Raw genomic sequence first — 27,015 nt, 5'->3', positions numbered from 1 at the left:
CTTTTGCTGAGACAATCGGTTTCAAACCAGACGGGAATTGCTGCTGTTAGTGAATGTAGATCCATCGCAACCACTTCCGAATGAACACTGCGAAGTGAACTGCACGCAGTGAACGTTTCTAGTCGCTTGCCTCGTAAATGGGCATTGCTCACAGCGTCATATAAAGCAGAACGTTCTGAGTGGCCCAAACTAGACGATAGCTGACTGGAGGCATATTGTGTGGTCAGATGATTTCCGGTTTTGCCTCTTCTGAAAGGACGCAAAGCGTCATGTTCACTGACAACCCTTGGGGCGTTTAATCTGAAGAGTTTTGAAGATCAGGCTGGAGGCGGTTCTGTGAGGTTCTGCGTGGGGTTTTTGAGTGGTTGATTTGAGGGAAGAGAACCATACAGCGAGGTCTTCGGTCCCATCGTATTAGGGAAGGACGTTGGCTATGCCCTTTCGAAGGAACCATCCCAGCATTTGCCTGAAGCGATTTAGGAAAATCACGGAAAATCTAAATCAGGATGACCGGAAGCGCGTTTGAAACGTCGTCCTTCCGAATGCGAGTCCAGTGTGCCAACCACTGTGGGGCTTTCCGCGCCATTACTTGGTCACATTCAGATTAACGTGGACATGTACGAGGACTTTTATTTCAACACGTTCGTTGACCAAGTGATGTACTTGCCTCATAATGAATATACTGTGGACACTCCCATCGTCCAAGATAATAATGCTGTGTCGACGGTGCTATACGCATACGTTTCTGGTTTGGCAAAAACTCAAGTACCCTACCACAACTTTACTGGCAACTCTACTGGCTTCCTAAGTAATGCAGTATTAATCCAAGAGAAAATATCTGCAACTCTTTGAATCAGCGGATGAAACACAGCAATGAACATCCCAGCAATTTGGTAGTCCTACAGGATATAATCACCAATGAGTGGCTTCAGTTGGATATAACATACCTGAATAAACTCGTGGACTCTCTTTTCCGGAGAATTTTGGTCATTATCGTGGCTAGACCCGGTGTTACGCGGAATTTACGTGATATTACCTGAGGGTGATTAATATTTTCTTGTATGCTTATTAGTGGTTCTACACTCCTGGCCATTAAAATTGCTACACCAAGAAGAAATGCAGATGATAAACGGGTATTCCTTGGACAAATATATTATACTAGAACTGACATGTGATTACATTTTCACGCAGTCTGAGTGCATAGATCTTGAGAAATCAGTACCCAGAACAACCACCTCTGGCCGTAATAACGGCCTTTATACGCCTGGGCATTGAGTCAAACAGAGCTTGGACGTCGTGTACAGGTACAGCTGCCCATGCAGCTTCAACACGATACAACAGTTCATTAAGAGTAGTGACTGGCGTATTGTGACGAGCCAGTTGCTCAGCCACCATTGACCAGCCGTTTTCAGTTGGTGAGAGGTCTGGAGAATTTGCTGGCCAGGGCAGCAGTCGACCATTTTCTGTATCCAGAAAGGCCCGTACAGGACATGCAATATGCGGTCGTACATTATCGCCGGCCGGTGTGGCCGTGCGGTTCTAGGCGCTTCAGTCTGGAACCGCGTGACCGCTACGGTCGCAGGTTCGAATCCTGCCTCGGGCATGGATGTGTGTGGTGTCCTTAGGTTAGTTAGGTTTAAGTAGTTCTAAGTTCTAGGGGACTGATGACCTCAGCAGCTAAGTCCCATAGTGCTCAGAGCCATTTGAACCATTTTTCGTACATTATCCTGCTGAAATGTAGGGTTTAGCAGGGATCGAATGAAGGGTAGAGACACGGGTCGTAACACATCTTAAATGTAACGTCCACTGTTCAAAGTGCCGTCAATGTGAACAAGAGGTGACGGAGACGTGTAACCCCATACCATCACGCCGGGTGATACGCCAGTATGGCGATGACGAATACGCTTTTCCAATGTGCGTTCAACGCGATGTCGCCAAACAAGGATGCGACCATCATGTTGCTGTAAACAGAGCCTGGATTCATCCGAAAAAATGACGTTCTTCCTCAGCACAATGGCATCTATCAGCAGGACCATGCAGCGTGCATACAGCTCGCAGTGTATATGCTTCTTTCGAAGAGTACGAGGCTGCGTGTACCGTCCTCCCCATGAGTCGCAGTAGTCCACGTTGCATAAGTTCGTTATTCGTCTTTTTGACAGGTGTTCACATTAATGTAACTGGACTACGTAGTAAAACCGAGGCTACTGCCCCAGCTGTTTCATTTCCTCTGCTACATGTCATTTCTGAACGCGTTTCATATAGTAAGTATGCCTTCTCTGGAAATAAGTCATTGTAGTAATTAGCCTTGGCCATAAAAACGTAATCACTCGGTAACTTCCGATATTGAAAGGCAGCTATTCCGAAGCCAAGCTATTTCCTTCCATTCACCTTCAATACCTAGGCTCCTCAACTCAGCCTTCACATTGTCCTCCCATCTACGCCTCGGTCTCCCCACAGGACGTTTTCCCTCTAAGTGCCCTACCAGTACTCTGCGCTCTAGCCTGCCCTCATCCATTCGAGCTACGTGACCCGCCCATCGCAGCCTACGTGATTTAATAATACTGATTATGTCAGGGCATGAATAGAGTTCGTGAACCTCTTCGTTATGCAGTTTTCGCCACTCTCCGCTAATGTCATCCCTTTTTGCTCCGAAAATTTTCCTCAAAATTTTGTTTTCAAATACTCGAAACGGCTTTTCATTTTGCTCAGTGAGAGACCAAGTCTCACACCCATACAGCATAACTGGTAGAATAATAGTTTTGTATATTCTAATCTTTAACTTCCTAGACAATATCTGTGATGAAAGTAACCTATTCAGTGAGAAGTACCACGCATTTCCCGCCCGTAATCTCTTCTTCAGTTCGGATTCAATCTCATTTCTCGAAGTGATGTCCACGCCTAGATACTTAAATGTGTCACTTTTTCAAACTGCATGTCTCCAAATCTTAACATTTCCTGATCTACTGCTGTTGGCAATCTAGTAGTAACCAGGTATTTAGTTTAGCATTAATTTCTCCCTGACGAAAATTGTAACTACGCTTACTAACAACCTAGTGGCATAAATACATCAATGATACATAAGCTTATTGCAAGATATGGCAGGTGTCTGAGTTGGTGACTACGAGGAAAGTTGATACAGGGGATGAATAGAGAAATAAGACAAAGACAACTATGTCACTGTTGCTCATCAACAGGGCTGTTTCCTGCATAGAATTCCTGAATATGTCCCCGAATTAGTGGTCTAACGTGTTTTACAGCATGGCGCCCTGAATACAGAAGGCGTATTTTCTACCGGTGACAGATCTGCTAGAGATTCATTCCTTTCAGCCGTTAAACACTCGTCGCAATTAAAACTGACGATGGCTGCCGCACAGTACGCATCCTCTCCTTCCGCTTTCTTTCCTTCTTCCAGAGAACCATTTCCACTGAAACTGCCAATATCTAACGAACTTAACAGTTCAGTGGGCAGTGCGTTAGTTGGCGCGCGTGCCAAATACTGCCCGCCGATCAGCTCACATTAACGGTAATGCCCCGCAGTTACAATCAGGTCCCGCGCAGTGTACTCCTGATTTTAATTCAGCTAGTCAGCAGTCCCTGTTTTTTTCTCATTTTCGTTTTCTTTTCGCGTTATTTTCGGAGCTGTGGCGCCGTGCGGTGGATACGCTTTGCAGAACTCGTTCCGGCCGAACTGCCTCATTAGCGGGCAGCATTTAAAACCGGCTCCCGGTGCTTACGGCCGGGCGCGCGATCTGGCGTGTTATTGCGGCGAGCGGCGATCATTTTAATTTCGCAGCCGCGCCATCGCACTCACCCCTCCCATCTCCCCTCTCCTCCCCCCCTCCTCCCCCCTCCCCCCCTCCCCCCTCCCCCCTGCCGTGGAGGCCCTCCAGTAGACGCGCCCGCGCCCAGATTTCGTTCCGCAGAGCAACCACCTCCACCACCTCCCTTGTGTGTTGGTGGCCGCTATCGAATTGCAGCTTAATAATTAATCTACTTTGCCCGCCACAGGCCGCGCCCTCACATTTTCGGCCGACCGGAGCCGTTGCGTTCATCTCGCACGCATGCCACGAACCGAGCTTTTTTCTTCTACTTTTCGCATAGTTTCTCCTTTCTGGCGCCTTTCCTGGGAGGATCGGCAGTCGCAAAAGCTTCTCAGCGGAACACGTTGCATCGCTTCCACCTCTACTGGAAAATCTGGAAAATGTCCTTTACCTCCAATCGTCACAGTCTCATAAAAGACAATCAAAGTGACAAGGGGAGGCCTCTACGTACGGGTCACAGTTTTAATCTGCCAGGAAGATTCATATCAGCGAACACTCCGCTGCAGAGTGAAACTCTCACTCTGGAAACATCCCCCAGACTGTGGCTAAGGCCGGTATTACACTATCAAATTTCTTTGTCCAATATCTTTGTCAAATAACTTTGTCAAAGAAAGTTGATGGTGTAATACGGCACTTTGTGAAATGTCGTCAAATATTTGATCAAATCTAGGGACTCGCTGTAGATTTCATCAAAGAAGTCGCTTGTCTTCTGTTCACTGCGATGTGACATGTTACCACATGGAGCGCTAGCATCGCTGCAGCATTCTGTCATCTGTAGTGTTTTGAACAACATTGCCAGTAAATACAATTGGTGTGTACCGACAACTACAAAATTAATAGAGATGTATAAAGCTGATGAGGCGCTTTACAACGTGAGGCACCCTGAATACAAAAATGGATTAAGAAGATTGGAGACCTAACCTAACCTAACCTAACCTAACCCTCTCCTGTAGCAAGGAATCGGAGTGTTACAGTGAGCCTGTCTTCTGCAGATGTAGCAATTCTTAATGGAATATTGTGCTTTTTGATGTGAGGATACGCTTCACTGAACTCATACAGAAATGTATGCTCATCCATTCTTAAGTAACTGATGTACGACTTGACGTCCTCCACTATAAGCACACGTAAAAAGTTTTTGTTGAATGCTTTTTATCGTGTCGTCGTGAAACACACAGCTTCACCCACGTACGTTTCCTTTTTTTCCCACGCTTCTCTTCCGCATGTGCACACAGTGCAATTGTAATACATGCAACTGCTGCGGTTAATAACAAGTTGTTGTTGTCAGCCATCTTGAACTTTGACGAAAAATATAATGACAGTGTAATACCCCTTCTAGCGCTACGTCAAAAGATATTTGTCAAATATATTTGACGGAATATTTGATCACATCTTTGATCAAATCTTTGACAAAGAAATTTGATAGTGTAATACCGTAATACCGGCCTAAGCCATGTCTCCGCAACATCCTTTCTTCCAGGAGTGCTAGTTCTACAAGGTTCGCAGAAGAGCTTCTGTGAAGTTTGGAAGGGAGGAGACGAGATACTGGCAGAATTAAAGCTTTGAGGACGGGGCGTGGTTGGGTAGCTCAGATGGTAGAGCACTTGCCCGCGAAAGGCAAAGGTCCTGAGTTCTAGTCCCGGTCCGGCACACAGTTTTAATCTTCCAGGAAGTTTCATATCAGCGCACACTCCGCTGCAGAGTGAAAATCTCATTCTGGAAACATCCTCCATGCTGTGGCTCCTTTATTCCAGGAGTGTTAGTTCTGCAAGGTTCGCAGGAGAGCTTCTGTGAAGTTTGGAACGTAGTAGAAGAGATACTGGCAGGAGTAAAGCTGTGAGGAGGGGGCGTGAGTCGTGTTTGGGTAGCTCAGATGGTAGAGCACTTGCCCGCGAAAGGCAAAGGTCGCAAGTTCGAGTCTCGGTCGGGCACACAGTTTTAATCTGCCAGGAAGTTTCATATCAGCGCACACTCCGCTGCAGAGTGACAATCTCATTCAGGGGACATGTCGATAACAGGCTATCAAATAATTGTGAACGCCCACGTCGGTAGATCCGCGGTCAGCGTTTCATATTGCTAAGCAGAGCCCCACCCCTACCCGCCCCAAACCGAGACTCTGCACGTTCCCTTTTCAGACATATTTCTTATGCAGCCATTCAAATTGGTTCAAATGGCTCTGAGCACTATGTGACTACATCTAAGGTTATCAATCCCCTAGAACTTAGAGCTACTTAAACCTAACTAACCTAAGGACATCACACACTTCCATACCCGCGGCAGGATTCGAACCTGCGACCGCAGCAGTCACGTGGTTCCGGACTGAAGGGCCTAGAACCGCTCTGCCACCGCTGCCGGCGCAGCCCTCCTGCGCTCTAGCGATTGAGCAGACGGTCATCAAGTTTTGGCTCAGCAGTGTTTATGGAAGAAATGGTCAACACATAATTTTTTCAGGACCAGCCATGACTGGTATGCTGATGCGTCTCGAAAGTAGAAAACAGCATCTCCCTCACAATGTAACTGTGGCACCGAAAGACAGACGATACGTCACAGCACGCAACACTACAGTCTAACGTTACATGGGAGACATGTAAATGATTACCTGACAGTGACTCCAAGTTCAATTGATAATATTAAGAACTGTGAGTTTTGTGACACTTCCGTTATTATTACCGTCAGTTATTACTTGTGTTACGTTTTAATAATCTCCAGCTTTGCAATATTGTACCGCTAGTTTACTTGATATATCTTGCGATCGGTTTCACTCGGTAAATAAATAAATAAATCTGGAAAGCAGAAAGTAACATTTCCATTTTATTTCATGAATTGTACACTTTGTAGAAACAGTTGATGACATGGGGTTCTGGTTGTTTTATCTTTAAAAGTGTGAGAATTTTCGAATAGTGCTTTTTGCCTTATGGGCTTTATTCGTACAGTTCTATCAGAAAACTACTGGAGAGGAACAAGATTATCACCATATGGAATACGGTTGGTTCATGGGAATAATGTGTTAGCAGGACTTGGGCTTTATAGTTTCATCCACTGGGTACTCATTATGTCGTACAAATATCTACAATTATGATATTCTGTTCAGATACAGTTCGTGAAGGAACTCACATGCAGCAGATTTGCAGATACAATTATTCTATCCCGGTGCTACCAACAGTAATGCTGAAAGAGCTACTAAAATTAAATTGACCGTTAATACCAAAGAGTAACGGCGCACATTAAACGAAAACGAATGTTCATTGGCTGGTAGCGACAATTTTTATTTTGTGCATTGGCGCCTGTAAACAGCTACACATTTATTACGAACCCACAACTTAGTTATTTCATATTGTTAATCACGAGCACATGTGGGAATTAGTATTAGCAGCAGGTGGCTGGTCGTAATTGTATTCATGACTCACTAAAACCACAATCAAGGGTATAGGCAAATTAATAAAATAAAACTGCGTGGCTGGCGTTAAACAGGTACATTGTGAGCGTAGAGTCACACAGAAATGAAATTTTAAAACTGTTACCAGTATTACAATAGAAATTCACAGAATCGCACAGAGAAAAGTTGTAAACATACGTTTTATATGTAAAAAGTAAGATACGGTCAGAGCAGTTAAATTTTCCGCCTGCAAGTAGCACTAGCATTCGTTCCACAGCAGTTGCCCTTCGCTGTTTAAACACCTAATATGGCCGCCACAAATGAAAAATAATGGACACTAACTGTTGTATGTTATTTGGACAGGTCAAAAGCACTTTCCACATAATGGAAGTTTACATTCGACTGTGAGATCCACTGTGGCAATGTACACGCTAGTGATTCAACGAAGAGCAGCCGTACATCCCTTTTTGAGATGCGCTCTGTAAGCTGTTGTCCAATGTACGAAAGCAGGGAAAATATTTCTCGTCCTAGCATAGAGACCACATTGATATAAATGGAATTTTATGTTCCACTCCCCCACCCTTCTCCTTTCACTTTCACCATCTCTTGACCACCTTTTCAGAAACATTCTTTGCTTTCTCTACGTATAATAAAAAAAAAATTAAGTGTTGTAACATAACATTTTCATAACTTTTTACGATTTACGTGAATATCTAATCAACATTTATATTCATGTTTAACACTATAACGTGTTGCTACCAGTGCCACCTGGAGATCGTTTTGTTACTTTCGATGCCTTGTAATGCCTTGTACTAGCCAGTAACCTCCTAACATGCGCATGGCTCCATACTGGTCCAATAGTTATTTTATCCCACGTAATTATGCGGCTCTTGCGCGCTACGCTACTCTTGTGCTCTCTGTAACCTTTCCAGATTTTTCTGATGATGATTTGCAATCGAAATGAGTTGCCTCACATCCAGAGACTACTTTACAAGAAAGAATATATTTTGAATTAGCGTCCATTTTAGCACTGTTCCTTCGTCAGAATTTTATTTAATTTCTTTGGTAAGAGTCACACATTAATGTCAATTATGTCAGCATGGCATGCAGAAGCGATTTGTTTATATGGTTTTCTAAAGCAGCTGTGCTGAGCATTTTTCGCTCAAATGGAAGGACGGCAATAATGTGTCATAAAATTCTTTATTTATGGTTAGTTGTGGTCAACGGCAATTGATCCAAAGATAGTAAACTTCCTGTATGGGTGAATGTCGTACTTCTCCAAAGATGATGCGCCTGAGAAGGATAAAAACACAAGTTTTTTATGGTGTCATTTTTTCGCAGCAGTTTACAAGAAAACATCTTTTTGTATCCTGCACACGATTTTTTGAATTTTATTTATCCACTGAAATACTTTTCGCCTTGTTGACGAAACATTTTCGATGGGTGTTCTGGAACATTACCTGACCGTTTCGTTGTTACGTATTGGTTATAGCTCTACAAACCGTTCACAGATTTTTTAAAAATAATAAGTTGAAAACGTACTTTGGGTACAGTGTCTAATTCAGTTAAAATGTTGTGTTACGAAACAATACCGACAACACGAAATGGTGAAGGCTTTCAACCGTTTTTTGGCATGAGGAAAAACTGCATGATTTTCAGATAACTGAAACAGATGCCTTATTGTAAGTACCTTTACATTCCATTAGGAAAAACTTCCGTGGGCTTTTTTTAAATCTATAACCAATATGTAAAAATTGAAAATCAGTTATATTCCAGGATACACACTGAATATGTCTTATTAAAAAGGCGAAACGAACACGGTTGCACAAATAAAATAAAAAATTCATATGCAGAATGCGAAAGGTGCTTTTTTTAACGACTGTAATTTACACAATAAAATTTCATACGTAGATGAAAAGACCTGTAAGTTCACAATGACACAGAGGCCGATTGGGAATGAAAGATATTTGAAATTGCTGGTGCCCTGGGCACAGGGCAAGATGCAGCTTCCTCCTACATATCCGGTATGTTGTGGAAAGACAATGGACGTAAAATAAGAGAGATTAGAGTTCACATGAAGGTTAAAAACAGTCGTTCTTTCCGGCCATTGTTCACGACTGTAACGCAGGTTGGTTGTTAGAGTAATACTTTTTTATCTTTTCTGTGCACTTTAATTTGTTTTATTTTGTGGGCGTAAACTGCATCCATTAACTTGCAAATAGCACTTGTTTGTTACAATAATATATTCTGAGATCTTAGGCAGCGTCACAATACTCTTTAAATCTCTTCGACTGTCGACGTTTCGATTCCTCTGCTGAGATCTTCTTCAGGAATCTACTCTTGTCCCTGAATGACTGAGTACTATGTATACTAACTAAAGACGGTGTCGCGTTTACTTATGAGAGGCAATTCTCCTGCGTTTTACCAAAAAAATGAGATTACAGAGTAAAAATATTCAGGCTTCTACCCATAGGACGCCTCCGTTGGGTAAATACTGAACGAAGATGCTGAAGTAGAGAGAGATTTCAAAATAATATTGTTGTTCTGCCACCTGGGTTCTTGCCTGGTAGCTGTTTTATTCATAGCTGACTGAGTGTTTACTTCCGTGATGTAGATGTCGTGTGACAGGGCCTCCCGTCGGGTGCAAGTCTTTCGATTTGACGCCACTTTGGCGACTTGCGTGTCGATGGGGATGAAATGATGATGATTAGGACAACACAACACCCAGTCCCTGAGCGGAGAAAATCTCCGACCCTGCCGGGAATCGAACCCGGGCCCTTAGGATTGACATTCTGTCGCGCTGACCACTTCCGTGATAGCGGGTAGCCACAAAGACGGCGTCCGTAGTCGTCGTCTCTATTGAAATTGTAGGTGCTCGTTCTGTGGTATCTTGTCAGATTCCAGAGGGGATAACTCTTTTATCACGAGTCTGACGCCACGTTTACTCAGAATATGCCGTCTGCCAAAGTTTCACGAAGATAAATGATCGCTGAGACCTATAGTGAAGGAAATTAATTCACCAAAGTAAGTTTTAGTTTTAGCTCGTCGATTATTGAAGAAGCTGAAGCTTCTTGTTGGAGAAAAACAGAAAGATGCAACACGAAGGAATTATTTGATGGGTCGGGAATCGATAGATGTGATGTACATGCACAGGAAAATAAATTATTCCAATTTCGGACAAACTGGGTCATTTATTCAAGAGAAAATTGAGGAAGTCCGTAACGCATTGGTCCATCTCTAGCCATTTTACAGGTAGTTTTTCAGCTTGGGATTGATAGAAATTTTGGATGTTCTCCTGAGAGATATCTTACCAAATTCTGTGCAATTGGCCCGTTAGATCGGCAAACTGGTTGGAGGGCCCTCCCCATAACGTTCCAAACGTTCTCAATTGGAGAGATATTCGGCGAACTTGTTGGGTTTGGTAAGCACGAAGACAAGCTGTAGAAACCCTAGCCAAGTGCAAGCCGGCATTATCCTGCTGAAATGTAATCCCAAGATGGATTGCCACGTAGGGCAACAAAACATGACGTAGAATATCGTCGACGTACCGCAGTCCTGCAAGGCTGTCAACCAAAGCGGTCCAGTTATGAAAGGAAATATCACCCCAGACCAACATTCCTGTTCGTTGGCCCGTATCGCGGACGACAATCAGGATGGTATACCTCAGCTGCCTGTGACGTCCCCGGACACGTCTTCCGCCTGGAATCTCATTGGCTGTAGTACAACTGTCTTCAGCTATGAGTCTCACGTCGAACTGCGCTCGAGTGACCAGGGAAGACGTGACTGCAGACGCCCCAGGCTGTGGTTGGATACTTGGATACCAGCCTGACTGTTATCCACCATACGGTCCGACAACCAGGTGATTCGTTTGGGATGCCGTTTCTTTTCACAGCAGGGCCCCTTTGGTTGTCATCCACGTCTCTCTTACAGCACTTCGACTATATTCTATGCCACGTCTTGTTGCCCTTCAAGACAAGCCATCCTGCACTTACATTTCAGTAACATTTCAGCAACTGACGTCCAGCACGACCTACAAGTCCGCCGATCTGTCCGCACCAGTCGCCAGCCCAGTTACTACTCGCTTTGAGAATGACCCCTCATCCGTGATCGAGTGTTAATTAGCTTCGGGGGGTGGTAGGCTGTGAAAGACTTCCTGAATGCTCAACGTAAGGCCTCATCGCTTTATCAGACAAACAGGTTGCAGGTGCTGTCTGTCACTGACAGTGTCTCTGGCCAGATGCAATCGCTTGTCCTGTTTCAGAGGAAACATCATAGACTGAAAGATCCGGGCAGTCACAGAGGGTAAGATTATTTGTATTTGAGAGCACTAATGTTAGGCGCGTTATAGAGTCCCTTACGACATGGCTGCCAGAAGGGGGAAGAAAGCCAACGTGCCAGGTGGAGTCATTCCAAATGTAAATTGGCTCTTTCCGGATGCGGTGAAGAGCAGAGGGTGTCGCAACAGCAGGTAGTTGCTGACGTTGGTACCAACTGAGTATGTCGCTTTCGATTAGAACAGATCTAGTTTCTAGCGGCAATCGGAAGTGGTAAAGGCTGCCAGTCCTGATTGTGAGATGAAAGCGGAGCTCATCATTTGAAGCATAGTCGACGGGACCGTACCGAATGGAGGGTCTGAATCAGAGGCTCAGACGGTTCTGCGACCGTGTAGTCTGCAGATTCCTAGACTTGCGCCATAGGGTAGGGGCTTTCTGGTTTCACTATATAGGTCAGAGTCCATTATACGGAGGAGGCGGCTACATGGGTAGTGGGGGCTGTGTGGCGTGGACTGGGTGACTTTTTTAGGTTAGAAGGTGTCGGGGAAACACAAAAACGCCTTCAGTCTCAAAGGGTGCTAATCGAACACGGGAAGAAAGTAGATCTAGGAACCATCGGCATAACAGTTGTAAACTGTCATATCTGTGTCGGGAAAATACCAGAACTCCAAGCGCTAATAGAAAGCAGTGATGCTGAAATTGTTATGAGCACCGAAAGCTGACTAAAGTTGGAGATAAGTTCAACCGAAACTTTTGCCAGGGACTTAACAGTGTTCAGAAAGGATGGGCCAAATACAGCTGGCGGTGGCGTGTTTGTTAATGCTAGAAGTAGGTTATCTTGCATCGAAATTGAAGTAGGTAGTTCCTGTGAGTTAGTGTAGATAGAGATCATACTTGGCAACCGAATAAGAAAACAATTGGCTCTTTTTACCGACTTCTCCTTTTACCGACCTCCGAACTCAGATGATACAACTGCTGAAAGGTTTAAAGAAAACTTGAGTCTCATTTCAAACATGTACCCGACTCATACAATTATAGTGGGTTTTGATTTCAGTTTACCCTCCATATGTTTAAATCCGAAATTTTAATAAACACAATCTCTGGAACTGACATGGAGCAATTACTTCATGAGCCCATTCTAATAGTAAAAAGTTTTGAAAACACGCTTGATCTTTTAGCAATAAATAATCCTGAGCTCCTAAAGAGCATTAAAACGGATAGAGGGGTTAATGAACATAGGGTTGTCGTATCGGGAATGAATACCCTAATTCCAAAATCCACCAACGCTAAATTAAATATATATGTTCAAAAAAGCAGATAAAAATTCGCTTGACGCCTTTCTGAGAGAGGATCTCCATTCCCTCTAAATTACCAATGTAAGAGTAGACCAGATGTGATTTGAATTCATGGGATTAGTATCGACAGCAGCTGAGAGATTTATATCAAATAAATTAACAAACGACGAAGCAGATCCTCCATGGAACACAACAAGTCAGAACACTGTTGTAGAAACAACGAAAAAAGAATGCCAAATTTAAACGGACGCAAAATCTACGAGATTGGCGATCTTTTACAGAAGCTCGACTTCGATGAGAAATGCTTATAATACTCCTAGTTTCCACAACGAAATTTTGTCTCGAAATATGGTAGGGAATCCAAAGTGGTTCTGGTCGTATGTAAAGTATGCTAGCGGCACGACACAATCATTGCCTTCCCTCCGGGACAGCAATGTAAATACTATCGGTGACAATACTGCTAAAGCCGGCCGGGGTGGCCGAGCGGTTCTAGGCGCTACAGTCTGGAACCGCGCGACCGCTACGGTCGCAGGTTCGAATCCTGCCTCGGGCATGGATGTGTGTGATGTCCTTAGGTTAGTTAGGTTTAAGTAGTTCTAAGTTCTAGGGGACTAATGACCTCAGAAGTTAAGTCCCATAGTGCTCAGAGCCATGTGAACCATTTTTGAATACTGCTAAAGCAGAGTTCCTAACCACAGGCTTCCGAAACTCCTTCACCAAAGAAGACGAAGCATTTATTCCAGAATTTGAATCAAGAACAGCTGCCAACATGAGTAACTTAGGAGTGGATATTCTCAGATTAGTAAAGCAACTCAAATCACTTAATAAAAGCAAGTCTTCCAGTCCATCTGTTATACCAGTTAGCTTCCTTTCGGAGTACGCCGATCTAATAGCTCTGAACTTAACAATCGTATACAACCGCTATTTCGACGAAAGACCTGCACCAAAAGACTGAAAAGTTGCATAGGTTACACCAGTATTCCCGGGTTCCCGGGTTCGATTCCCGGCGGGGTCAGGGATTTTCTCTGCCTCGTGATGACTGGGTGTTGTGTGATGTCCTTAGGTTAGTTAGGTTTAAGTAGTTCTACGTTCTAGGGGACTGATGACCATAGATGTTAAGTCCCATAGTGCTCAGAGCCATTTTGAACACCAGTATTCAAGAGAGGCAATAGGAGTAATCCACTAAATTGTAGGTCGATATCATTAATGTCGGCATGCAGCAGGATTTTGGAACATATATTGTATTCGAACAAAATGAATTACCTCTTTTTTTTACCTGATTTTGTTCGTTACTAGTCGTTGTATTTGTCGAGGGCAGACGTCCCACAGCGCTTGGTTAAGTTCATCGTAGATCCATTGACTCAGTTTTTTATTACAGAGGACAGCTAACCCTCTTTTTTCCATATATTTCGTTGCGTTTGGTCTGGGCGGACGTCACAATAAATCCGTTCAAATTGATCGTTGATTCCTTGACTCAGTTTTTTCATTACAGAGAGCACGCTGCCCTCTGACCGAACACGCTGAGTTACCGTACCGGCATTTCAGATTGATTCCGTGTTTCTAGATTTCCAGAAGGCTTTTCACACCGTAACTCACAAGCGCCTTGTTATCAAATTGCGTGCCTATGGAATATCGTCTGCTATGCGACTGGATTCGTAATTTCCTGTCAGTGAGGTCTCAGTTCGTGATAACTGACGGAAAGTTATCCAGTAAAACAAAAGCAATTTCTGGTTTCCCCAAAGTAGTGTTATAGGGTCTCTGTTGTTCCTTATCTATATAAGGGATTTAGGAGACAATCTGAGCAACAGTTTTAGATTATTTGCAGATGATGCTGTTGTTTATCGTCTAGTAAAGTCATCAGAAGACCAAAATCAATTGCAAAAGGATTTAGATAAGATGTATGTATAGTGCAAAAATTGGCAAGTGACCCTAAATAATGAAAAGTGTGAGGTTATCTGAATGAGTGCTAAATGGAATCCGTCATACTTCGGTTACACGCTAAATCAGTCAAATCTAAATGCCATAAATTCAACGAAATATCTAGGAATTTCAATCACGAACAACTTAAATTGGAAAGAACACCTAGAAAATGTTTTGGGGAAGGCGAATCAAAGAGAGAGTTGTATTGACAGAACAGTTAGAAGATGTAACAGATCTGTTAAACAGACTGCCTACGCCACGCTTGTACGTCCTCTTTTGGAGTACTGCTGAGCAGTGTGGGACCCTTACCAGAGAGTATCAACACAGTAAATCGAGCACGAAACCTCTATCACCAACTTTCTCCTCCCAATGTGAAAATATTTTGTTGAGGGCGACCTACACGGGGAGAAATGAATACCATAATAGAATAAGTGAAGTCAGAACTCGCACGGAATGATCTAGGTGTTCTTTATTTCCGCGCGCTGTGCGAGAATTGAATAATACACTCCTGGAAATTGAAATAAGAACACCGTGAATTCATTGTCCCAGGAAGGGGAAACTTTATTGACACATTCCTGGGGTCAGATACATCACATGATCACACTGACAGAACCACAGGCACATAGACACAGGCAACAGAGCATGCACAATGTCGGCTCTAGTACAGTGTATAAACACCTTTCGCAGCAATGCAGGCTGCTATTCTCCCATGGATACGATCATAGAGATGCTGGATGTAGTCCTGTGGAACGGCTTGCCATGCCATTTCCACCTGGCGCCTCAGTTGGACCAGCGTTCGTGCTGGACGTGCAGACCGCGTGAGACGACGCTTCATCCAGTCCCAAACATGCTCAATGGGGGACAGATCCGGAGATCTTGCTGGCCAGGGTAGTTGACTTACACCTTCTAGAGCACGTTGGGTGGCACGGGATACATCCGGACGTGCATTGTCCTGTTGGAACAGCAAGTTCCCTTGCCGGTCTAGGAATGGTAGAACGATGGGTTCGATGACGGTTTGGATGTACCGTGCACTATTCAGTGTCCCCTCGACGATCACCAGTGGTGTACGGCCAGTGTAGGAGATCGCTCCCCACACCATGATGCCGGGTGTTGGCCCTGTGTGCCTCGGTCGTATGCAGTCCTGATTGTGGCGCTCACCTGCACGGCGCCAAACACGCATACGACCATCATTGGCACCAAGGCAGAAGCGACTCTCATCGCTGAAGACGACACGTCTCCATTCGTCCCTCCATTCACGCCTGTCGCGACACCACTGGAGGCGGGCTGCACGATGTTGGGGCGTGAGCGGAAGACGGCCTAACGGTGTGCGGGACCGTAGCCCAGCTTCATGGAGACGGTTGCGAATGGTCCTCGCCGATACCCCAGGAGCAACAGTGTCCCTAATTTGCTGGGAAGTGGCGGTGCGGTCCCCTACGGCACTGCGTCGGATCCTACGGTCTTGGCGTGCATCCGTGCGTCGCTGCGGTCCGGTCCCAGGTCGACGGGCACGTGCACCTTCCGCCGACCACTGGCGACAACATCGATGTACTGTGGAGACCTCACGCCCCACGTGTAGAGCAATTCGGCGGTACGTCCACCCGGCCTCCCGCATGCCCACTATACGCCCTCGCTCAAAGTCCGTCAACTGCACATACGGTTCACGTCCACGCTGTCGCGGCATGCTACCAGTGTTAAAGACTGCGATGGAGCTCCGTATGCCACGGCAAACTGGCTGACACTGACGGCGGCGGTGCACAAATGCTGCGCAGCTAGCGCCATTCGACGGCCAACACCGCGGTTCCTGGTGTGTCCGCTGTGCCGTGCGTGTGATCATTGCTTGTACAGCCCTCTCGCAGTGTCCGGAGCAAGTATGGTGGGTCTGACACACCGGTGTCAATGTGTTCTTTTTTCCATTTCCAGGAGTGTAGAAAATTAGTGCGAAGGTGGATCGATGAACCCTCTGCCAGGCATTTAAGTGTGATTTGCGGAGTAACCATGTAGATGTAGCTGTAGAAGATAACGGCCATTCGCACACGGTGAGAGTTTCTACTGCTTGTCTTCGTGCTTGCCAAACTCTATCATGGCCAGCAAGGTCGCCGGAACACTCCGGAATTGAGAATGTCACGATATCTCTCAGAAGGACACCCAACAACTCTATCAGTGCCTGCATGAAGGCTGGTCCAAAGCGTTACGGACGTGCTTAATTTTTAAAGTTCTTTCTCTCAAATAAATTATCCAATATTTTAGAAACTGTAATCATTTGTTTGTGCATGTACATCACATCTACCGATTTCCGTCGCATCCGGATGATTCCTTCGTAGTGCGTCTTTTCTTTTTGTCTGAAGAATGTATGCTTAAAACTGACTTATTATAGAAATACAGTGAATTTTTTAAATATGTGATTGGGTTGCTATGAGTTCACTTTTGACGTCAGTAGCAGCTGGCCTTTTTTAAAATGGAGCTTTCCCAACAAAAACCATTAGATAATTGGGAACTGAAGCCATCTTGCTGACTCCGCCATATAGGTGAAATGTTTGTTGTGTGTCCAAACAGGCAATAACTGCAAAAATTCCACGATTTTCTGAACAGCACTCACCCGAAAATCAGTTTCACTTGGACAGTGAGTCGGCTTCCCGTTGTCAGATGTGTTTATCTACAGCACCTAACAATAGTCCATGGCGCAAAGTTAATACGAAGCCTGCCAACACAAACAGGTATTCGGACACAGCTTTGGTTCAAATGGCTCTGAGCACTATGGGACTTAACTGCTGTGGTCATCAGTCCCCTAGAACTTAGAACTACTTAAACCTAACTAACCTAAGGACATCACTCACATCCATGCCCGAGGCAGGATTCGAACCTGCGACCGTAGCGGTTGCGCGGTTCCAGACTGTAGACACAGCTTTGCACCATCACCTACCACAGAAGAGAGTCGCTCTGAACACTCTGTATTCGCGTGCATTCCGCATCAGTGACAGTAAGAGTAACTCTTGATACTGTAACTCTTGAAACTGCTGATCTCAGAATATTGAATTTCCTAACGATTTCAGAAATGGAATGTTCCATGCATCTAGCCGTAATTACCATTCCGCGTTCAAATTCTGTTAATTCCAGAAATCACGTTGGAAACCGTTTTACATGACTCACCTGAGTACAAATGACACCGCTGCTAATGCATTTCCCTTTTATACCTTGTGTACGCGATTCTGTAGTCATCCGTATTTGTGTAAACCGCTATCCCATGACTTCTGTTACCTCAGTGCTAAGTGTCATAATGCAAGAGCTTTTTTTTAACACGAAGTGTTATTCATGCATAGTGGAGACTGTAAGCGAATGTTACGTGGAAAACAACTGCCCTCGGTCCGTGGCGTGTGGACAGGAGGGACCCCTGTATGTCTTCCGTTGATTTATGCTCAGCCGGCACGAATTCCTATGCACATCCCGCCACCCGCCATTCGTCTCGCGTTATCACGCCCCTTCCAGGCGTCATAGCAGCCACCGTTTTGCTTCAGTAATGGTTTCCGCCGTCCCCCTGCATTCTGGGAAGACGGAAGGCCGCAACAGCTGCGCGCATTTCTCACTTGTTAACAACGGATGAATACGTATTACGTTGACCATCACCAAATTTAATTAGCGAGGTTATTTGGTCAGTAATTACGCGCCTGAGGGTTTGGCTCCAGCAAATAAAAGGGAAAATTCGGATACACGGCCTGCACGTTTTACTGCTAACAATGATGCTTAAAAATGTGAGGAAGGTACCATTTAACACCTAGTTAAGAGCTCCATCTTAGAAACCTGACGAAGTGGCGCAGTGTTGTATCTCTTAAAGACGGTGAGTCTTTTACCTTTATATTAAGAAAAGTATTTGACAGTGCGTGTCATGACATGGAAAACTGCTGAATTAGGAGAGTAATAGAATGATATTCTGCCTTACAGCAGGTCTTGTCATGGGTTAAGCCTCTTCCACTTTTGTTTGTCCATAGCCAGTCTTTCCATTGCTGAATAGTCCGCCCCCGTTAGCTGAGTAGTAACCGGCACGTAGCTCAGCGTGTTCGGTCAGAGGGTTAGCTGCCCTCTGTAATAAAAAAACTGAGTTAATGGATCAACTACGAACTGAAACGGGTGTCTTGCGACGTCCGCCTCGAGCAAATACAACGAACGAAAACGAACAAAATGAGATTTAAAAAAAAAAAAGTTGTCAGCGCGACAGAATGTCACTCCTAAGGGCCTGTGTTTGATTCCCGGCGGGGTCGGAGATTTTTCTCCGCTCAGAGACTGGGTATTGTGATATCTTAATCATCATCATTTCATCCAAATCGACGCGCAAGTCGCCGAAGTGGCATCAAATCGAAATACTTGCACTCGGCGAACGGTCTACCCGATGGGAGGCCCTAGTCACACGACATTTACATTTTTATTTCTGAATATTTGCCTCCTTTGATATTGTCCAGCATTTGATATCTTCTTTTTCCTCTTCCCCTTTTCCCCTCCACCATTCCTTCTGTTCCTTCCTTCAATAAACAGTCCCTCCTCAAACAATGTCCAATCCAGTTCCGTTTTCTTTTTCTGATGACTTAGGAGAAAAGCTGAATAAATTTTCGTTCCATACCTAAAGCGTAGGAAGGGTGATACGTTGTGGTTCCATTGCTTCTCTTAATACGAGGGGGCATTCCGAAAGTAAGTTTCATTCTTTTTGTTGACACGGAAACTTTATTCTCAAAAACAGATACACCATGGCATCACGAACTACACCTTTAACTATTTTTTGACATAGTCGCCACCAAAATTAAGTCATTTGTCGTAGCCTGCTGTCAGTTTGAAGAAACTACTCTGGTAAATCTGTCCTCTCATCCAAAGCGACTAGTATGATCCTGTTTCGATCACCCGGCCTACAGCGCCAATCTTGAACCACCGGACTTTCACCTGTTCCCTTCATTGAAACACGTGCTCTCCGGACTTCACTTACAAACCAACGCTGAGGTGCAACAGGCTGTGACATTCCTTGCATCACGTGGCACTGAGTTTTATCAGAGTGATTCCTTCAAAGTGACTGCACAGTACGACAGATGTTTCAATGTATATGGCGACTATGTCGAAAAATAGTGCAAGGTGTATAGTTCATTGTGCCATGGTGTATTCGTTTTTGCGTGTCATTTTCAGTGTAAAAAACCATGACGAAACTTACTTTCGAAACGTCCCTCACATTTATCAATGATGACCGGTGATAAAAAATTCCTCAATCTACTAATGACACTGCCGGCTTGAGGGGCGGTGCCGTTCTAGGCGCTACAGTCTGGAACCGAGCGACCGCTCCGGTCGCAGGTTCGAACCCTGCCTCGGGCATGGATGTGTGTGATGTCCTTAGGTTAGGTAGGTTTAATTAGTTCTAAGTTCTAGGCGACTGATGACCTCAGAAGCTAAGTCGCATAGTGCTCAGAGCCATTTTACTAATGAGACTGACATTGAGAAAGATGTGGAATGTAATAGATCCGATGTAGGAAACAGGGTCGTGGGTAATATTAACTCACGGCTTGCGGGAAACAGATTGAAGCTTAACTGCAAGGAAACACAATATATGTAATTTCTTATACAGGACACTCATGAAAGCGAAATTTGGTAAAAAAGGCGATAAACAATCATTAACGACAAATCCTTATAACAGGAGGTAGAGAAAATAGGTACTGCACTCTTTACCACAGGAATAGTCTTTACTGTCACTGACACTGAAGCGCCAAAGTTGTTTACTTTGCATACTTTCTTTCTCTCCTATCCTATGGTATCATATTTTGGGGTTGTTGCAAGTATATGCATTCAAAAGACCATTCTGAGCGCAGAGAAGGGCTGTCACAACGATCTGCAGTGTCCATTTGTGAACTTCGTACTGGCAATTTTTCAAGTGCCTCGGAGTTCTGACTCTGAAATTACTGTACATATACTTCCTCGTAGCATTTGTGGTTAATAACGTAGACTCATTCAAAAGGAAATGCTACATTCACTTCGGGAACACCAAACGCAAAAACGATTCCCTCACTGTTTACAGTTCTTTAGCCATTGCACAGCAAGTATGGGGCAATCTGCAGCTTTCGTTTTAAATTAGCTTCGAGCAGAAGAAAACTTTGAGGGATAACCCTAATATTTTCTAATGTAAGTCGAAGGAATATGTTGTGAAACACTTCTTTTATTCTGTACAGGAATTTCTTGCAAAAGTTTCCGGTCTTGCATTGTAACAATTTACTTGTTGTATATACGAGGGTGTTCAATAAGTAATGCAATGAAATTTTTTTCGCTGTAAGTTTTGGGTGAAAAGACTGTGGAAATTGTTATGGACCATCGTGGAACATTTCCTCTTCAGCCTCTATAGGTTCATGAATTTCCAATAGTGGGTGACCCTATACGTAGCCTTCAAAATGGAGTCTGTACGGAGGTGCGTTCCAAGCAATTGTCATTAGGGTTCTACTGGTGGAGAAAAAGAGCATTGTAGATATTTATAGGTGCTTGCAGAATGTCTACGAAGACCTGGCAGTGAACAAAAACACGGTGAGTCTTTGGGCGAGGCGTCTGTCGTCATTGCAACAAATGGTTCAAATGGCTCTAAGCACTATGAGACTTAACATCTGAGGTCATCAGTACCCTAGACTTAGAAACTACTTAAACTTAACTAACCTAAGGACATCACACACATCCATGTCCGAGGCAGGATTCGAACCTGCGACAGTAGCAGGCGCGCGGTTCCTGACTGAACCGCTCGGCCACAGCGGCCGGCTTGTCATCATTGGAACAAGATCGTGCAAACCTGTTCGATCTCCTGCATGTCGGCCGATCGCATACAGCTGTGACTCTTGCAATGTTGTAATGTGCGGACACACTCATTCGAGGTGATCTACGATCACTGTCAAACACATCACTGCACAACTGGACGTCTCTGTTGGTAGTGCTGATACACTGTCCACCACTTGGGGTACTCAAAGGTGTGATCCAGTAAAATGGGTACCATGCGAACATACAGGCCCTCACAGTAACGTGACGTATAGCTGTCACACTGAACGGAGATTGTGTTGGAAAAAGGGATTTTGTAGCCAAAAGAGTGGGGAATAATATGGTGTTTGGAATCTTGAATAAAATCAACCTCCTTCCAGAAAAAAAAGTGTTGCATTACTTACTTAACGCACCTCGTACTAATTGTAAACCTTTTCATTTTCATTGTTTTTTGGTTCTCAAATTGTCCTGTCAGCTTTCTGTGAATTTCTTACTGCCTGGTTTTGTCGTAAAGTAGCATTGGGACACATTATCCCATTAATACCTAATGAATATGTACAGCCGGTTACATGACTCGCTTTAGGCAAGTGGAGGGGCCGTTTCTTGAAAGAGACCGCGGTTAATATCCTGTATCGTCCCTCTGCTTGCGATGTTTATACTCTGTCTTACATGCCTTCGACATCGAGTGGTCGTTAAACACCTACCTTCCTGCTTCTTCCGCTTTCTACGGTGATATAATGTACAACTCTGTTGTTATACTTGTAGTGTCGGCAGACTTGCCAACACTACGCACACTAATTGAAAGAGGAGGCCAAGATGCACGCGCTAACTCACGAAGGATGGAGTGAGGTCTGAAACAGGAGACTTAATGAATGCTATAAAGAAAATACGTAACTTCTGGACTACTTAACTTTTAATCCTTCCTTTGTATACATCGTTCTTGATGAGACATCTGGAGATTGTGGCGATACAAGTGAGGCTCTTTAAATACAAGCTATCTAAGGCTAATGGCGCCTTGCTAGGTCGTAGACATGAACTTAGCTGAAGGCTATTCTACTGTCTCTCGGCAAATGAGAGCACAGGCTTCGTCCGTATAGTCGCTAGCAACGTCGTCGTACAACTGGGCGAGTTCTCGTACGTCTCTCGAGACCTGCCGTGTGGTGGCGCTCGGTCTGCGATCACACAGTGGCGACACGCGGGTCCGACATGTACTAATGGACCGCGGCCGATTTAAGCTACCACCTAGCAAGTGTGGTGTCTGGCAGTGACACCACAATACTCATTACTGTATAAGGAGTCAGTGTAGAACAGTCTAGCTTCTTGTCTTATGAACACTCACTGAGGTCATCAGTCGCCTAGAACTTAGAACTAATTAAAACTAACTAACCCAAGGACATCACACATATCCATGCCCGAGGAAGGATTCGAACCTGCGACCGTAGCGGTCGCCCGGCTCCAGACTGTAGCGCCTAGAACCGCACGGCCACTCCGGCCGGCACATAACTACAATGTGGATGAGTGTGAGGTGTCCATGCAGAAGTGTTATGTGTGTGATTTTGATGATGTCCATACACATCCTACTCTCTAAGGCTAAATTCAAAGGGGCTTGCGAACTTTACGTCAGTTCACGTGTTATGACGTTTGTGGAGAACGAAGCTCTTATCTATAAAAATGATAATGGATTCCGCAAACAGAGATCTTGCGAAACCCAGCTCGCTCTGTTCCTCCATGAGAGATATAGCGATGTAGCCAACGGCGCTCAGATTGACGCTGTGTTCCTTGACTTTAGGAAGGCGTTTGACACCGTCCCGTAGAGTCTTTAGTGAAAAAAGTAAAGGGAAAGGAGGGGGTGGAGGGCGCGTAGTGATAATCCGATGATTCAGTGTGTCATCCGTCTACATGCCATCACATCGCCATCGAGGTACAGGGTCGGTCGTGGATGGGAGGAACAGTGGCAAGAGTAGTACGAAATTACAGGCAATAAGATGCAGTAGTGAAGTCAAAACTCGGTGAATATCATTCCAGCCACAAAGACGAAATTAAGTCCTTCTCACTCGTCTTCGCACAGGACGCAGAAATATGACCAATGTCTTTTTACTTCAACGAGATGACTCTCCTTTACGTGGAGTAAAACTTCGAAGAATTTTTTGTAATTCTACCCGCGAAAGGAAATCGTTGGCGAGAGAAGGAGGTGCTCGCATTATGCTCTGTCTGTGATGCATTTTCGGATATTCACCATCCTCTTTTTCGCATTTTTCCACTTTGGCTTCCGTATACTAAAGCCGACATATGTTAAGTTCAAGCGATTTAGACTTTTAAACCTTTTTAAAATAAACAAAGTAATGATGGCTTAATTTATTTAGTGTTGCAGAAACAAGCCCATGCCTACGGGTTAGTCATCAAAAATATTTTTGGACAAATGTTTCAAAAATGTTTGCTACTGATATTTGTGAATATTAACACGCAAAATTTTAAACATTCTTCTGTTTTCCAAAAATCGCAAACTTACTACTAATTGCTTGTCGACTGGATTTGCTTGTCTCATTGCCGTATTTTTCTTTTTCTATTCTTTCTAGTATTAATGTACGAGGGTCATTCAATAATTAAAGAGACAAATTGGTCTGGAGAAACAAAAGTATTCAGTTTTACAAAACAATACTTTTTCTAATTGTCAACAGAATCTCCTTGAACATTTATGCACATGTTCCAACGCGCTAAAGCCTTTTTATTCCAGCTGCAAAGAACTCTTTACCCTGATGTTTGAACCAATTTCCCACAAGCTTTTCCACGTCCTCGTTGTCCTGGAACCTCATCCCACGTAATGCCTCTTTCATTGCACCAAACAAATGGAAATCACTAGGTGCTAAATCAGGACTGTAAGGGAGATAAGGTAGTACTTCCCAGCCCATTTTGTCGATGGTTTCACGGGTTAGTTGAGCAATATGAGGACGTGCGTTGTCTTGCTGGAGAATCGCAACTCTCCTCTGAGATCCACGACGGCTCTCTCTCCCTGTTTAAAACAAATCTGAGTAGTATTGTCTGTTCGTTATACGCCGCTGTTCGAGATAATCACAAAAAACTGGACCTCCAGCATCCCAAAACACCGTCAACATGAATTTTCCTGCTGATTCTTGTGTTTTGAATTTTTTCTTGACAGGCGAGTTGATGTGCTTCCACTCTGTGCTTTGTCTTTTTGATTCTGGCTCGTAATAGTGAACCCAAGTTTCATCACAAGTTAAAATTACGTTGAGGAAGTGCTCAATTCTCTTTCATAACGTGCCTTTAGCTCTGGGCACACTCTCAACCTTGTTTCCTTGTGTAGCTGCGTCAACTCCTTTTGGACCTATCTTGCACCTGTTTTGCAGTACTTCAGCTTGTTACAGGTAATGTTACGAACTGTAACAGTACTAAATTGAACCTTATCGACTACAGGGAGTTGAAACTGATATTGGTCGGCAAGAACGGTGTTCGTCAGTCACTGAGTCTTGACCATTTTTGAACTGCTCTATCCACTTGTAAAAATTTTCACCATTCATACAATCTTCACCATAAACTTTAGACATTCTACAGTATATATTCCCTGGTGTCTCGCCTTCAGCAAGTAAAAAAGAATAATAAAATATTGTTGAACTAATGTGGAAGTTTCAAGCGAACTCGCAAACTTGAAATATATTTTTAAGGTTATAAACAAAATGATGTTCATACATCAGCTGACCAGGGCTCATCCGAGTGATGCCAACTTAAAGCCATAAAAATACCAAACTTGCCCTAGAAACAGTTTTTTTCTCCAGACCAATTTGTCTCTTTAATTACTGGATCACTCTCGTAAGTAAATAATTCTTTCCATTGTGGACGTATTAGAACACTGCAACTACTGGAAGTGAAAGTAATCTGTAATGAATTAGCTGCATCCAATTACTTTTGAAGGGGTTTATTTTTCCATAGTGACATTTCAAGGAACTTGGCATCGTCAGAAGTGTTTTTATTTTATATTTTTTTCAGTTTTTAGGATTTTAAACTTATTAATCTCTAATTCATCAAGGTCGCTGGCAGTCCTGCTGTTGAGTCCCCTTAAACAACAAACACACCCTAGTGTTGCATGCTTCTTTATAACTGTGCTCCACGTCTCTTCAGCTTGACCGCTAAATATTGGTGTTTTCCTCTATCAGGATTCGAGCCAGCTCCACCCGTCTAGAGTCACCGGACTGGGCCATACTGGCACCCAACTTCAGCTGCAGGGGAGGGTGAGTAAGACTGTAATCAAAATTATTCAAATAACAGGCAAGTGGAATGTTTTAGAAATGGTAACGACACTAATCGCATGGAAAAACGTACAGTTTCCATACTCGCAGAAGGGTGGCCAACAGACATGTATTATCCATTTTGTGGACACTGTGCACTTTGGACATTACTACACTCTTCGCTTCCATCGACGGAAGGAAAATTTTCAGCTCTCCAGTACATCATGTTGATTATGTCTGATTAAACAGTTAATTGTGTACGTGATTCAACATCTGTCCCTAAAGGACTCACCGACCACACGTACTGCTCCTCACAGATCGAGACCGCTGATCTCCTTTGAAGTAATAGCATATGCAAGCTTCAGTGTCGGTTCGTAGACCTTTTGTCAGTGATGTTAGGCACTACCCCTCGTGACAATGAGTGCCGCCTCAAAGCTGTGGGCCACTGGAAAAACGATTATGTGAATAAGATGACGGTGGTCGTGCATCATAATGCTTAAAGTACAAATTGCTCACAGCGTGATTTTAGTACTATTCTGTTGTGTTTAGCGGTGACGTTACAAGAGACACTAATAATATTTCAGGATTTTTTTCAGGATCTCCAGCATCCACTAAGGTTATTAATTTTATAGTCAGTTTATCTAATGCATCGAAGGGATTTCCCAGAATACTGCCATGTATCCAGTGCCTTGAGTTCCGATATTTCGGCTGTATTTACGTCCAGATGCTTTCAACATGACTCGAAGAACTGTACCGCATGCTGTATTCCAGAAATCTCGTCGAATATTAACACTGTTTTATGCATCTGCACATTTTTTGTAACAGTAATAGTTCTTGAGTCGATAAAGCCTTTGAGGTATTTCTTCTGTGAGGTACGTGGATCACCTTTGGCAGTAGCCATAATACAGGGTGATTCAAAAAGAATACCACAACTTTAAAAATGTGTATTTAATGAAAGAAACATAATATAACCTTCTGTTATACATCATTACAAAGAGTATTTAGAAAGGTTTTTTTCACTCAAAAACAAGTTCAGAGATGTTCAATATGGCCCCCTCCAGACACTCGAGCAATATCAACACGATACTCCAACTCGTTCCACACTCTCTGTAGCATTTCAGGCGTAACAGTTTGGATAGCTGCTGTTATTTCTCGTTTCAAATCATCAATGGTGGCTGGGAGAGGTGGCCGAAACACCATATCCTTAACATACCCCCATAAGAAAAAATCGCAGGGGGTAAGATCAGGGCTTCTTGGAGGCCAGTGATGAAGTGCTCTGTCACGGGCTGCCTGGCGGCCGATCCATCGCCTCGGGTAGTTGACGTTCAGGTAGTT

The 27,015-nt window shown here is 44.0% G+C and overlaps 1 long non-coding RNA gene across 1 annotated transcript in view; it reads left to right on the top strand.

Annotated features, from left to right (window-relative positions):
* LOC126203371 (uncharacterized) overlaps window positions 1–27,015 on the top strand; it is a 593,071-nt gene that overhangs the window by 505,282 nt on the left and 60,774 nt on the right. Inside the window, exon 4 of the long non-coding RNA XR_007540260.1 lies at window positions 25,609–25,683. This is a non-coding gene — a long non-coding RNA (uncharacterized LOC126203371). The remainder of the gene's footprint in view (window positions 1–25,608; window positions 25,684–27,015) is intronic.

The sequence above is a fragment of the Schistocerca nitens genome, chromosome 9 (genome assembly GCF_023898315.1).
Source record: "Schistocerca nitens isolate TAMUIC-IGC-003100 chromosome 9, iqSchNite1.1, whole genome shotgun sequence".
NCBI classification, from domain to species: Eukaryota; Metazoa; Arthropoda; class Insecta; order Orthoptera; family Acrididae; genus Schistocerca; species Schistocerca nitens.
Note: the sequence above shows the minus strand (reverse complement) of the source record. Positions and strands in the feature narration are given on the sequence as shown.